The sequence below is a fragment of the Panthera onca genome, chromosome D1 (genome assembly GCF_046562875.1).
Source record: "Panthera onca isolate mPanOnc1 chromosome D1, mPanOnc1 haplotype 2, whole genome shotgun sequence".
In the NCBI taxonomy this organism is placed as follows: Eukaryota; Metazoa; Chordata; class Mammalia; order Carnivora; family Felidae; genus Panthera; species Panthera onca.
Genome location: NC_138348.1, coordinates 14,412,027 through 14,422,672, shown reverse-complemented (window position 1 = coordinate 14,422,672; position 10,646 = coordinate 14,412,027).

The window sequence follows — 10,646 nt, the reverse complement described above, 5'->3', positions numbered from 1 at the left end:
TTCCTTCCCCTCCCCCATGGGTTTCTGTTATGTTTCTCAGGATCCACATAAGAGTGAAACCATATGGTATCTGTCTTTCTCTGTATGGCTTATTTCACTTAGCATCACACTCTCCAGTTCCATCCATGTTGCTACAAAAGGCCATATTTCATTTTTTCTCATTGCCACGTAGTATTCCATTGTGTATATAAACCACAATTTCTTTATCCATTCATCAGTTGATGGACATTTAGGCTCTTTCCATAATTTGGCTATTGTTGAGAGTGCCGCTATAAACATTGGGGTACAGGTGCCCCTATGCATCAGTACTCCTGTATCCCTTGGATAAATTCCTAGCAGTGCTATTGCTGGGTCATAGGGTAGGTCTATTTTTAATTTTCTGAGGAACCTCCACACTGCTTTCCAGAGCGGCTGCACCAATTTGCATTCCCACCAACAGTGCAAGAGGGTTCCTGTTTCTCCACATCCTCTCCAGCATCTATAGTCTCCTGATTTCTTCATTTTGGCCACTCTGACTGGCGTGAGGTGATATCTGAGTGTGGTTTTGATTTGTATTTCCCTGATAAGGAGCGACGTTGAACATCTTTTCATGTGCCTGTTGGCCATCCGGATGTCTTCTTTAGAGAAGTGTCTATTCATGTTTTCTGCCCATTTCTTCACTGGGTTATTTGTTTTTCGGGTGTGGAGTTTGATGAGCTCTTTATAGATTTTGGATACTAGCCCTTTGTCCGATGTGTCATTTGCAAATATCTTTTCCCATTCCGTTGGTTGCCTTTTAGTTTTGTTGGTTGTTTCCTTTGCTGTGCAGAAGCTTTTTATCTTCATAAGGTCCCAGTAATTCACTTTTGCTTTTAATTCCCTTGCCTTTGGGGATGTGCCGAGTAAGAGATTGCTACGGCTGAGGTCAGAGAGGTCTTTTCCTGCTTTCTCCTCTAAGGTTTTGATGGTTTCCTGTCTCACATTCAGGTCCTTTATCCATTTTGAGTTTATTTTTGTGAATGGTGTGAGAAAGTGGTCTAGTTTCAACCTTCTGCATGTTGCTGTCCAGTTCTCCCAGCACCATTTGTTAAAGAGACTGTCTTTTTTCCATTGGATGTTCTTTCCTGCTTTGTCAAAGATGAGTTGGCCATACGTTTGTGGGTCTAGTTCTGGGGTTTCTATTCTATTCCATTGGTCTATGTGTCTGTTTTTGTGCCAATACCATGCTGTCTTGATGATGACAGCTTTGTAGTAGAGGCTAAAGTCTGGGATTGTGATGCCTCCTGCTTTGGTCTTCTTCTTCAAAATTACTTTGGCTATTCGGGGCCTTTTGTGGTTCCATATGAATTTTAGGATTGCTTGTTCTAGTTTCGAGAAGAATGCTGGTGCAATTTTGATTGGGATTGCATTGAATGTGTAGATAGCTTTGGGTAGTATTGACATTTTGACAATATTTATTCTTCCAATCCATGAGCAGGGAATGTCTTTCCATCTCTTTATATCTTCTTCAATTACCTGCATAAGCTTTCTATAGTTTTCAGCATACAGATCTTTTACATCTTTGGTTAGATTTATTCCTAGGTATTTTATGCTTCTTGGTGCAATTGTGAATGGGATCAGTTTCTTCATTTGTCTTTCTGTTGCTTCATTGTTAGTGTATAAGAATGCAACTGATTTCTGCACATTGATTTTGTATCCTGCAACTTTGCTGAATTCATGTATCAGTTCTAGCAGACTTTTGGTGGAGTCTATCGGATTTTCCATGTATAATATCATGTCATCTGCAAAAAGCGAAAGCTTGACTTCATCTTTGCCAATTTTGATGCCTTTGATTTCCTTTTGTTGTCTGATTGCTGATGCTAGAACTTCCAGCACTATATTAAACAGCAGCGGTGACAGTGGGCATCCCTGTCGTGTTCCTGATCTCAGGGAAAAAGCTCTCAGTTTTTCCCCGTTGAGGATGATGTTAGCTGTGGGCTTTTCATAAATGGCCTTTATGATCTTTAAGTATGTTCCTTCTATCCCGACTTTCTCAAGGGTTTTTATTAAGAAAGGGTGCTGGATTTTGTCAAAGGCCTCTTCTGCATCGATTGACAGGATCATATGGTTCTTCTCTTTTTTTTTGTTAATGTGATGTATCACGTTGATCGATTTGCAAATGTTGAACCAGCCCTGCATCCCAGGAATGAATCCCACTTGATCATGGTGAATAATTCTTTTTATATGCTGTTGAATTCGATTTGCTAGTATCTTATTAAGAATTTTTGCATCCATATTCATCAGGGATATTGGCCTGTAGTTCTCTTTTTTTACTGGGTCTCTGTCTGGTTTAGGAATCAAAGTAATACTGGCTTCATAGAATGAGTCTGGAAGTTGTCCTTCCCTTTCTATTTCTTGGAATAGCTTGAGAAGGATAGGTATTATCTCTGCTAGAACTCCCCTGGGAAGCCATCTGGTCCTGGACTCTTATTTGTTGGGAGATTTTTGATAACCGATTCAATTTCTTCGCTGGTTATGGGTCTGTTCAAGCTTTCTATTTCCTCCTGATTGAGTTTTGGAAGAGTGTGGGTGTTTAGAAATTTGTCCATTTCTTCCAGGTTGTCCAATTTGCTGGCATATAATTTTTCATAGTATTCCCTGATAATTGTTTGTATCTCTGAGGGATTGGTTGTAATCATTCCATTTTCATTCATGATTTTATCTATTTGGGTCATCTCCCTTTTCTTTTTGAGAAGCCTGGCTAGAGGTTTGTCAATTTTGTTTATTTTTTCAAAAAACCAACTCTTGGTTTCGTTGATCTGCTCTACAGTTTTTTTAGATTCGATATTGTTTATTTCTGCTCTGATCTTTATTATTTCTCTTCTTCTGCTGGGTTTAGGCTGCCTTTGCTGTTCTGCTTCTATTTCCTTTAGGTGTGCTGTTAGATTTTGTATTTGGGATTTTTCTTGTTTCTTGAGATAGGCCTGGATTGCAATGTATTTTCCTCTCAGGACTGCCTTCGCTGCATCCCAGAGCGTTTGGATTGTTGTATTTTCATTTTCGTTTGTTTCCATATATGTTTTAATTTCTTCTCTAATTGCCTGGTTGACCCACTCATTCGTTAGTAGGGTGTTCTTTAACCTCCATGCTTTTGGAGGTTTTCCAGACTTTTTCCTGTGGTTGATTTCAAGCTTCATAGCATTGTGGTCTGAAAGTATGCATGGTATAATTTCAATTCTTGTAAACTTATGAAGGGCTGTTTTGTGACCCAGTATATGATCTATCTTGGAGAATGTTCCATGTGCACTTGAGAAGAAAGTATATTCTGTTGCTTTGGGATGCAGAGTTCTAAATATATCTGTCAAGTCCATCTGATCCAATGTATCATTCAGGGCCCTTGTTTCTTTATTGACTGTGTGTCTAGATGATCTATCCATTTCTGTAAGTGGGGTGTTAAAGTCCCCTGCAATGACCACATTCTTATCAATAAGGTTGCTTATGTTTATGAGTAATTGTTTTATATATCTGGGGGCTCGGGTATTTGGCGCATAGACATTTATAATAGTTAGCTCTTCCTGGTGGATAGACCCTGTGATTATTATATAATGCCCTTCTTCATCTCTTGTTACAGCCTTTAATTTAAAGTCTAGTTTGTCTGATATAAGTATGGCTACTCCAGCTTTCTTTTGGCTTCCAGGAGCATGATAAATAGTTCTCCATCCCCTCACTCTCAATCTAAAGGTGTCCTCAGATCTAAAATGAGTCTCTTGTAGACAGCAAATAGATGGGTCTTGTTTTTTTATCCATTCTGATACCCTATGTCTTTTAGTTGGCGCATTTAATCCATTTACATTCAGTGTTATTATAGAAAGATATGGGTTTAGAGTCATTGTGATGTCTGTATGTTTTATGCTTGTAGTGATGTCTCTGGTACTTTGTCTCACAGGATCCCCCTTAGGATCTCTTGTAGGGCTGGTTTCGTGGTGACAAATTCCTTCAGTTTTTGTTTGTTTGGGAAGACCTTTATCTCTCCTTCTATTCTAATTGACAGACTTGCTGGATAAAGGATTCTCGGCTGCATATTTTTTCTGTTTAGCACACTGTAGATATCGTGCCAAGCCTTTCTGGCCTGCCAAGTTTCAAAGGAGAGATCAGTCACGAGTCTTAGAGGTCTCCCTTTATATGTGAGGGCACGTTTATCCCTTGCTGCTTTCAGAATTTTCTCTTTATCCTTGTATTTTGCCAGTTTCACTATGATATGTCGTGCAGAAGATCGATTCAAGTTACGTCTGAAGGGAGTTCTCTGTGCCTCTTGGATTTCAATGCCTTTTTCCTTCCCCAGTTCAGGGAAGTTCTCAGCTATAATTTGTTCAAGTACCCCTTCAGCACCCTTCCCTCTCTCTTCCTCCTCTGGGATACCAATTATGCGTATATTATTTTTTTTTAGTGTATCACTTAGTTCTCTAATTTTCCCCTCATACTCCTGGATTTTTTTATCTCTCTTTCTTTCAGCTTCCTCTTTCTCCATAACTTTATCTTCTAGTTCACCTATTCTCTCCTCTGCCTCTTCAAGCCGAGCCATCGTGGATTCCATTTTGTTTTGCAATTCGTTTAAAGCGTTTTTCAACTCCTCGTGACTGTTCCTTAGTCCCTCGATCTTTGTGGCAAGAGATTCTCTGCTGTCCTGTATACTGTTTTCAAGCCCAGCGATTAATTTTATGACTATTATTCTAAATTCACTTTCTGTTATATTATTTAAATCCTTTTTGATCAGTTCATTAGCTGTTGTTATTTCCTGGAGATTCTTCTGAGGGGAATTCTTCCGTTTGGTCATTTTGGAGAGTCCCTGGCGTGGTGAGGACCTGCAGGGCACTTCCCCTGTGCTGTGGTGTATAACTGGAGTTAGTGGGCGGGGCCGCAGTCCAACCCGATGTCTGCCCCCAGCCCACTGCTGGGGTCACAGTCAGACTGGTGTGTGCCTTCTCTTCCCCTCTCCTAGGGGCAGGATTCACTGTGGGGTGGCGTGTCCCATCTGGGCTACTTGCACACTGCCAGGCTTGTGTTGCTGGGGATCTGGCGTATTAGCTGGGGTGGGTAGGCAAGGTGCACGGGGGCTGGAGGGGCAGGCTTAGCTCGCTTCTCCTTAGGTGATCCACTTCAGGAGGAGCCCTGTGGCAGCGGGAGGGAGTCAGATCCGCTGCCGGAGGTTTGGCTCCGCAGAAGCACAGAGTTGGGTGTTTGCGCGGAGCGAGCAAGTTCCCTGGCAGGAACTGGTTCCCTTTGGGATTTTGGCTGGGGGATGGGCGGGGGAGATGGCGCTGGCGCCTTTGTTCCCCGCCAAGCTGAGCTCTGCCGTCCGGGGGCTCAGCAGCTCTCCCTCCCTTTGTCCTCCAGCCTTCCCGCTTTCCGAGCAGAGCTGTTAACTTCTGACCTCCCAGACGCTAAGTCGCGCTTGCTGTCGGAACACAGTCCGTCCGGCCCCTCCGCTTTTGCCAGCCAGACTCGGGGGCTCTGCTTGGCCGGCGAGCCGCCCCTCCGCCCCGGCTCCCTCCCGCCAGTCCGTGGAGCGCGCACCGCCTCGCCGCCCTTCCTACCCTCTTCTGTGGGCCTCTAGTCTGCGCTTGACTCCGGAGACTCCGTTCTGCTAATCCTCTGGCGGTTTTCTGGGTTCTTTAGGCAGGTGTAGGTGGAATCTAAGTGATCGGCAGGACGCGCTGTGAGCCCCGCGTCCTCCTACGCCGCCATCTTCCGGCACTCCTCTATCCACTCTCTTGACGATGTATTGAGGGACACAGATTTCCTTATGTTTAATCAAACAGGGTTTATCAAACTGTGCTTCCAAGGTCCTATTCAAGATATATTTATTTCCTCTAAAATAATGAAGATATTCCCGTATTTTATGGGTTAAGTTGTCCTAAATTTAGTAAAGTATTATGTCTTTTATATTATATTCTATTTACTCTTGGATTGTAGACTTTAATTTTCCTTTTACACTGACTTTTCAATGTATTTCTAAGATAAAACTGGAATTAAATTTTGGTGTGATATGAGAATCAGCTGATTTTGTATTTTTACTTGTGGATGCATATTTTCCCAGCAATATTTATTGAAAACCACTCCATTAGCACTGATCTATAGTGCCAGGTTTTTCATAATGTAAATGTCCCTATATGTACAGTATATAAATTTTCTACATGCTTCTCTGTTTTATAGTTACAACCATCCATAACTAATAAGATATGGTATCCAGTAAAGCCATTCCTGAAAATTTAATTTTTTTTTCTTACAGGTTAAATGAGATTTATTTATTATTTATTATTTATTTATTTATTTAAGAGAGAGTCTCAGGGGAGAGAGGGAGAGGGAGAGAAGGAGAGAATCTTAAGCAGGCTCTACACTCACCACAGAGCCCAATGCAGAACTCGATCCTGGGATCATGACCTGAGCTGAAATCAAGAGGCAAACACTCAAGCAACTGAGACACCCAGGCTTCCCTAAAATCTCGCTTTCTATAGGTTTTTTGTATATTCCTCCTGCTTCCAGATTAACAAAGTTATCTGCTTCATTTGTCTGTGTTTTTGTGTGTATTTTGGGTTTTTGTGAGTAGATGTGGAATTTCATTAAGCTATTTTTTCTTCATCTGAGTTTCTTTAATATTTTCATATGGTAACTTACATTTTTTGAATTTTCTAATATCAACTCAAGTGATCTTTTCCCGAGAACATGAATTTAAAAGTTATAGAATAGAATATTTTTTTTCTATTAGCGGATCAGTTTGTGTCAATATTTTGTCTGTAATTTAAAATTCTGTGTTCATAATTGCTCTGCAATTTTCTTTTATTGCATTGTCCTTGTCAGTTTTGTACATCAAAGTTGTATTGGCCTCTCTAGATGAAATGGTAAGAATTTCTCCTTATTCAATTCAGTGAAAAATGTTCCTTAATAGAATTCACTGAAAAATAAGAGAATTTTTAACTGCATAGTAAAGTTTTAATTACTAATGCACTTTTTAAAATAGTGGTAAGAAAATTATAATCTCAATTTCTTCTTGAGTCAGTTTCATTGTTTTCTTTTTCCTTTTTCTAAGTTTTTAACTTAAATTCAAGCTGGTTAACATACAGTGTAGAATTGACTTCAGGAGAAGAATGTAGTGATTCATCACTTATATATAACACCCAGTGCTCATCCCGACAGGTGCCCATAAGATACCTAGGAATAAACCTAACAAAATAGGTAGAATATCTGTACCTTTAAAACTCTAGAAAGTTTATCAAAGAAATTGAAGAAGACACAAAGAAATGGAAAGACATTCCATGCTCATGGATAGGAGGAACAAATATTGTTAAGATGTTGATACTACTACCCAAAATAATCTACACATTCAATGCAATCCCTATCTAAATAACACCAGCATTCTTCACAGGGCTAGAACAAATAATCCTAAAATTTGTATGAAACCAGAAAATATCCCAAATAGCAAAGTAATGTTGAGAAAGAAAACCAAAGCTGGAGGCCTCTCAATTTCAGACTTTAGGAGGTATTGCAAAGCTGTAATCATCAAGACAGTATGGTACTGGCACAAAATCAGACACATAGATCAATGGAACAGAATAGAAGACCCAGAAATGGACCCACAAATGTATGGCCAACTAATCTTTGACAAAGCAGGAAAGAATATCCACTGGAAAAAAGACAGTCTCTTCAGCAAGTGGTACTGGGAAAACTGGACAGCGACATGCGGAGGAATAAACCTGGACCACTTTCTTAAACCATGTATTGTTTTCTTTTTCTTGGAGCTCACCCACTCATCATTGCCAAGTTTTCAAAGTTGGTGGCACAACTTTTTTCATAAAAGTTTTTTATAAAGTTGAAATGGTCTATAGTTATGATCAGTTTTCATTACTGACATTAGTTATTAGTGCCTTCTCTCCCTGTCTCTCTCTTTTGCTTGTTTAGATGTATGAGAGTTTAATATTATCAGGTTTCTCCAATTTTGGATTTGTTGATTGCTTCTATTTTATATTTGCTATTTATTAAATTCTTCTGTCTTTGCCTTTTAATTCTTTTTTCTTTCTTCAGATGCTTTCCTGCTGAAAATACCTGTGACTCTATCTGAAGGCTCTTTTTCTCCTGTTTCTGGGAGTGCCCTCAATCCATACATAGGCCAGGGTGAAAGTGCCAAACAGTGAACATCTACAGGAATAGCTTTCAACCAGTGGTAGTATATGGTAGTGAGAACATAAAGATCCCATCTTCTTCATTCCTTGAGGGGGGAACAAGTCTAAATTAGGTTTTACACAGTCTTCTAGGGGCCCTCAGTGGAACTGACACCCAATTATCCACACAAATAACCTGTTCATTTTTGGGTTGTCTCTCTTCCTTACTTAGTTACTGGTGCTTCCTAAGATCATCTTCCAAACAAACTACTTGCATCCAAATCTTGTTTCAAGGTCTGCTACTGAGGAAATCAACCTTGGATAGAATGGAAAAAATCTTCGGAACATCTGTAAGAGATATATGTAATAACTGTATAGAAAGAGCTCCTACTTACAGTAAAGTACAAAAACCCCAATAAACATTTGCAAACAATATCATAAACACACATTAAAAATAAATTAAAACAAATAGCAAGAATATGGATTAAATAAAACTTTCATAAATGCTGAGTCTGATTGCAAAATTGAACAAAGATTTTTTGAAAACTCTTTGGAAGTATGAACCCATAATTCCAGTCCTTGGTATTAACCAACAGAAATGCATATATATTTGCACCAAAGACAGGGACAAGAATGTTCACAACCACACTATTTCCAATTGCCCCAAAGTGAAAATGATTTATATATCCCTAAAAAAGATAAATAATTTTTGGTTGCGTTTATTCAATTGGATACTGTATAGAAATGAAAAAAAAAACCTACCGATACTCAGGACAACATTATGGATTTCACAGTCATGATGTTAAGTAAGAAGAATGCAAACATCAGAGTGTATAAATCATATTATTTTATTAACAAAATTCATGAATAGTCAAATTAGTTTACAGTAATGTGTCAGTATAGTTGCTGCTCTTTTGGGCTACTCACTGGGAAGGCATAGCAGATGCTTCTAAGTGATATTTTGATAATAACTGATATCATGATCTTGTTGGTAGGTATGCAAGGTTTTTTTAATTAAACAATTCATTGAGTTGAACTCTTAATTTTTCACGTCATTGGATTTAAGTTCTGAGTAGGGAAAGGGTTAACAGTGGGCAGGGATAGATAAGGGATCCTTGGGGAGGCTGTCTGCAGCTGCAGCTGGGTTTGGTGAAAAAAAAAAAAAAGGATATCTTGCCATTTGCAACAACGTGGTTGGAACTAGAGTGTATTATGCTAAGGGAAATAAGTCAGGCAGAGAAAGACAAATATTATATGATTTCACTCATATAATTTAAGAAACACAACAGGTGAACATAGGGGAAAGGAGGTAAAAATAAGATAAAAACAGAGAGGGAGGCAATACATAAGAGACTCTTAAATACAGAGAACAAAGTGGGGGCTGCTGGTGGAGAGGTGGGTGGGAGGATGGGCTAAATGGGTAACAGGCATTAAGGAGGACACTTGTTGGGATGAGCACTGGGTGTTCTGTGTAAGTGATGAATCACTAGGTTCTACTCCTGAAACCAATACTACACTGTATGTTAGCTAACTTGAATTTAAATAAATAAATTTAATGAAAATAAATAAATAAATAAATAAATAAATAAATAAATAAAGGATAAATGCATTCTAGACCTGCCAGGTGCTAAGCACCATGAATGGAGTCTCACAAACTGTTCCTGATAAGGTCCCAATAAAAAGTCAGAGAAGATTCCTTGGCGACAATCCAGTAGGGACCCTCTCCCTCTTGAGAGCTTTGTACTTTCACTCCATAAACTCTATCTTTTTGCTCACTATCCATTTCCACGAGATTCATTCCTAGACTCCATGAGACAAAGACCAGTGTCTCTCCCACCCACCTGTAACAGTTCTACTTCAATAAGAATGTTCTCAAAGAATTTGGGGAAAAAAATGTAGAGTTGGCAATGTTGTAGCTGAATTCTCCGGACATAGATGTCGCGACGGAATTTGGCATGCAATTTTCATGGGATACATAGCAATAGAAGGAAAGGGAAGGAGGCAGAATGGAATTCGGGGACAATTTAGATTGTGATAACAGCCACCAAAGTCCTGCCTACCCTATGGGGAGTTTTGGCACACATATCATATATCAGAGTCGATCCACTGGGTCAGGTCCCCTACCCATGCATAATCTGTCATATGGGCATGATGGCTCTGTAGAGCTGAAGTCAATCTTGGAATTCACAGCTGGGAGAACATATCTTTCCTTGAAGAGGGATCTATCTTTACTGTGCATCTTTGTCCCACCACAGCAAGGTGTGGGGAGTCAAGGACTCTCACATTGCTGGTGAGCATGAAAACTGGTAGAGAGCAATTTGGTAATAGCTATCCTAAGAAAATATACACAGCAGTACTGCTTCTGAGAATTTATACTAGAGATACTTTGAAAAACAAAGTAGAGGTATACATTCGGATATTTTTAAAGTATTATTTAGAACAGCAAAAGACTAGAAAACCTGAAATGCCCATTAATATGTGTTTGGCTTATAAGTGATAGTATTTTTTTTAATGTTTATTTTCCAGAGAAAG